At 42.1% G+C, this 5071-nt stretch overlaps 1 pseudogene across 1 annotated transcript; it reads right to left on the bottom strand.

The window, feature by feature from the left end:
• Positions 1–311: 311 nt before the first annotated feature.
• LOC110293630 lies at positions 312–2403 on the bottom strand (annotated as a pseudogene). Its single transcript, XR_002377828.1, has 2 exons — positions 1817–2403; positions 312–1367 (listed from the first exon to the last, which is right to left on the bottom strand). The product of XR_002377828.1 is annotated as a T-complex protein 1 subunit gamma-like (transcript).
• Between the last annotated feature and the right edge of the window lie 2668 nt (positions 2404–5071).

Below are 5071 nucleotides of genomic sequence, written 5' to 3'. Positions count from 1 at the left end.
TTCTGTGCAGCTATAGAGGTAGTGCTCGACCAATCTGTGACATCCATTTTTAAAAAAATGATTTAGATTTAATCATTGGAAGCAAACTAAATGGAAAGCTTACAATAGAAGAGATAAGTGTCAGGTGACAGTGCTTTTTGCAAACCGAGATGGGACAGCCTGGGGGCTGCCCCTCAACCTGATCCCTCACAAAAAAAGATGTCCACAGTGTTCCTGGAACTCTGTCTCACGAAAGGGGAGACTGCTGGTTCTGTGCATGGAGTCACCTTGCTCAGTGGTGGTTCTGTGCATGGAGTCACCTTGCTCAGCACTCACTCCTGGCCAGCATCTGGGGCACTGGTTTGCCGGTTCTGATCATCACCCTTCTTCTTGTGGCCAGAGGAAATGTCATCAATCCACAGATGCAGAACTTCAGTCTCCACTGCTGTTTTGTATGTTTGTAGCTTCACAGCCAATGTCTCCCAAATACCCAGCTCTTTCATGTCCGCCAAGGTACCAGTCTCATCATTCACACCCCAGGTCTTGCAACTCTCCTGTGTGTGCTCTGCCCGAAGGGAGGTAAGCAGACGAATAGTACTGGCCCCACAATTCTGGATCAAGGTCTGAGGGATGACCTCTAATGCCTGGGCCACAGCTCTATATGGCCATTGTTCCATACCAGTCAAGGCCTTAGATTTTTCTCTCAAGGCATCGGCCACAGCCATCTCAGAGGCTCCATTACCAGGCACCAGCTGAGGGTCCAGTAGACCATTGTGGCACATTTGCATGACATCCTGGAGGTTGCGTTCTACTTCTGAGAGTATCTCTTTGCTGGCTCCTCTAAGAAGACTGGTACAGGCCTTTGGGTCTTTGCAGTCAGTGATGAAGGTAAAGTACTCATCTCCAATCTTCTTGATTTCCAGTAAGCCTGCCTCTATACAAAAATCATCTTCTCTCAGTTCCTTGGGTTAGCTGACTATCCATGCCCCACAGGCTCTAGCAATGTGATTATTGTCTGTTTTCCAGACTCTACAAATGGCTGGGACCTTGGCCCGCATGAGGTAGTGCTGAGCTAAATCTGAGATGTCCTTTTCTGTGTTGACTACGTCAGGTTTCAGCTGGATAATATCCTCACACAACTGCTGGATATACTCTTCTTCCATTTGCAGGATTCAGGTGAAATCCTTCTCTCATGTAATCTCAATGTCAGTCTGGCTTTCTCCTTTCTTGTACTCCAGAGAAGAATCCAGTAGCACAATTTGAGGATTCTTATTATAGCGGCACATTCGTGGATGGGTCACATCCTTGTTAATCATAATCCACGTAAGACGCATGAGTCTTCAATGATGCCCCACCCCCTGGGTATCTTTTCTACCCTTGCATATTTCCTTTTTTATTATGTATTTTCTTTTTTCAATTCTATTTCAAATGCTATCCCAAAAGTCTCCCATACCCTCCTCCCAACTCCCCTACCCACCCACTCCCACTTCTTGGCCCTGGCAATCCCCTGTACTGAGGCATATAAAGTTTGCAATACCACGGGGCCTCTCTTCCCAATGATGGCTGACTAGGCCATCTTCTGATACATAAGCAGCTAGAGACATGAGCTCTGGGGGTACTGGTTAGTTCATATTGTTTGTTCCACCTATAGGGTTGCAGACCCCTTTAGCTCCTTGAGTACTTTCTCTAGCTCCTCCATTGGGGGCCCTGTGATCCATCCAATAGATGACTGTGAGCATTCACTTCTGTGTTTGCCAGGCACTGGCATAGCCTCACAAGAGACAGCTATATCAGGGTTCTTTCAGCAAAATCTTGCTGGTGTACCCTCGTATATTTCTTGATGTCAATTTTCTTTCTGTTATTCTTCTCAAACTGCACAGTCTTAACAACATCCAGTGCAGTGGTGCATGCCAAAGAAGACCACCGACTGATGACTTTTGTAGTAATAGAGCTATTGATGATGTTCAACATCATCTCATGGTTATTGACATCAACAGGGCTACTGATTTTCTCCAGAGTGCTGATCATATCATCGAGTGCCATGCGGTAAGCATTGATCACCACTGTTGGGTGCATCTGCTACTCTAGGAAGTGCTCAGCCACAGACAGCATTTCTCCTGCAAGAATAATTATTGATGTGGTCACCTTTCCAACCTCTTCATCCTGGGTCCTGCTAATTTCAATCATGTACTTCGCTGCAGGATGCTGGACTTGAATCTCTTAAAGAATGGCATTGCCATCAATGGTCATCACAATGCCTCCCATTGGGTCTCAAAGCATCTTCATCATAGATTTAGGTCCTAAGCAGGTCCGGATGATGTCTGCAATTGTCTTTGCAGCATTGATATTTCCAGATTGAACTTTTCTTCCAGACTCACACTTTGTATTCAGACTGAGCACGAGCACTGGATGATGGCCCATCATGGTGGCATGACGCAGAGTCGACTATCCAGAGCTGGGGGGAATCAGCAGACTGTGTCATCCAATTTTGATTCACTTTGCACTTCTGTCTCTCAAGTGTCAGAGATACTTTGTTCCTGTACAAGCCAAGACAGTAGTCAGAAGCAGAATGCACAAGTAGGGGCCCTTGAATACCTCTCTGTACATAAAATTTCAAACCAGTTTTTACTTTTCTAGCCTTGGCTCCTGGCATAAAGATTCTGAGACTAATTAGTTATTATTACATACCTAGACCATAAACTTTGGCTCATTCTCTGACTAGCTCTTAACTTATTTAACGTATATTCTATATTTACCCCTTGGTTCATTATCTCTTCTTTAGTTATGGCCTGCTTCTTCCTTAGCACTTTCTTAGCATCTCCCTCAGCATCTTCCTGAGTTCATCTACCTGCTGGCTTATGTCTGTCTCCTCTCTCTTGAATCTTTCCCTACATCTCCTTTTATTTTTGTGTTATTTCCAAGAATCATCTGTCTTCCTGACAGTGTCCTACCCCTTATTTCCTGCCTCAGCTAATTGGCCATTAGTTTTTTTTTTTTTTATTGACAGGTGATGCTTATAAGATATTCTCTCTACATCTTTCACTCTTAAGATATTTTATCCAGCAATATATGGAACAGAACTGAAGGCTGGAACAAGCAAGAAACAGAAGTAGCCTATAAATTCTTGAAAAGCTGTCATGAGAGACGAATATGTATTGATACTTTGATTCCTATAGAGAAGTATGAAGGTTAAACACATATCTGTAAACACAATAGAAAACAAAATGCATTATGATGGTTGTGATTATCCTAGTATAACTCATCTTACCTCATAAAGAACTGTAGTTTGGGAAAGTAGAAGAATGGTGACCATTAGTCATTGTACAGGTACATGTCTGTCATCTTAAATGAATCAGAGATGACTCATTATAAGAAAATATCTGCCTCTAATACCCTATCATGACAAATTTGGATATTTTGCTAGAATGATTCATTATCTTTGTGATTTTTATAATTTATAGCTTAAGTAAATGAGAATATATTTTAAAGAAATAAAATGGGTTCTTAATCCACTTGGACTTGAGCTTTGTACAAGGTGATAAATATGGATCAATTCTAGAAGCAGGCTGTCAGTTAGACCTGCACCATATGTTGAAGATACTTTTTCCCATTGTACAGTTTTGGCTTCTTTGTCAAAAATCAAGTGACCCTAGGAGTGTAGGTTCATTTTTTGGGTCTTCAATTCTATTCCATTGACCTATATATATGTCTCTGTACCAATACCATGCGTTTTTTTTATCACTATTGATCTGCAGTATAGCTTGAGGTCAGGGATGGTGATTCCCCCAGAAGTTCTTTTATGGTTGAGAATTGTTTTCACTATCCTGGATTTTTTTTGTTTTTCCATATGAAGTTGAGAACTACTATTTCCATGTCTGTGAAGAATTGAGTTGTAATTTTGATGGGGATTGCACTGAATCTGTAGATTGCTTTTGGTATGATGGTCATTTTTACTATATTAGTCCTACCGATCCATGAGCATGGGAGATCTTTTCATCTTCTGAGGTTTTCTTGGATTTCTTTTTTCAGGGATTTGAAGTTTTTGTCATACAGACCTTTCACCTTTCACTTGCTTGGTTAGATTTACACTGAGATATTTTATATTATTTGTGGTTATTGTGAAGGGTGTTTTTTCCGTAATTTATATCTCAGCCTGTTTAGACCCTTCTGCTCCTGGGCATATACCCATCATACCACAAGGACACATGCTCCACTATATTTATAGCAGCCTTATTCATAACAGCCAGAAGCTGGAAATAACTTCTAAAGTTGAGTGTTCTTCAACTGAAGAATGGATATAGAAAATGTGGTTCATTTACACAATGGAATACTATTCAGCTATTAAAAACGAGGACATCATGAATTTTGCAGGCAAATGGATAGAACTAGAAAATATCATCCTGAGGGAGGTAACCCAGTCCCAAGAGGACATGCAATGTATGTATTCACTAATAAGTAATTATTAGCCCCAGAGTACAGAATACGCATGATACAACTTATAGACAGTAAGAAGTTTAACAAGAAGCAAGGCCCAAGTAAGCATGCTTCAACCATACTTAGAATGGGGAAGGAAATGAACATGGGAGATTGAGAGAGGGCAGAACCTGGGTGGGAGAGGGGACAGGGAGGGGAAAAATGGGATCAGGATAAGGTATGGGGGGAATGAAAATATGCAGCTGCAGGGGGTGAGGTGTCAGGGGAACCTCTAAAAAGTCCCACAGACGTGGGATATGAGAGGCTTTTAGGATTCAATGGGGGAAGACATTAGCCAAAATGCCCAACTGAGGGGAGATAGAACCTGAAGAGACCACCTCCAGTAGATAGACAGGACCCCCAGCGGACAAATGGGGTAACCAACCTTCCTTCAAAATTTTTGACCCAGAATCATTCCTGTCTAAGTGAAATGCAGTGACAAGAATGGAGCAGAGACCAAAGGAAGGACCATCCAGTGACCTTTCCAACTTAGGATCTGTATTGGCCAGTTTTGTGTCAACTTGACACAGGCTGGAGTTATCACAGAGAAAGGAGCTTCAGTTGGGGAAATGCCTCCATGAGATCCAGCTGTAAGGCATTTTCTCAATTAGTGATCAAG

The sequence above is a fragment of the Mus caroli genome, chromosome 4 (assembly GCF_900094665.2).
Source record: "Mus caroli chromosome 4, CAROLI_EIJ_v1.1, whole genome shotgun sequence".
Taxonomy (NCBI): domain Eukaryota; kingdom Metazoa; phylum Chordata; class Mammalia; order Rodentia; family Muridae; genus Mus; species Mus caroli.
This window is presented reverse-complemented; position numbering and strand designations above follow the sequence as displayed.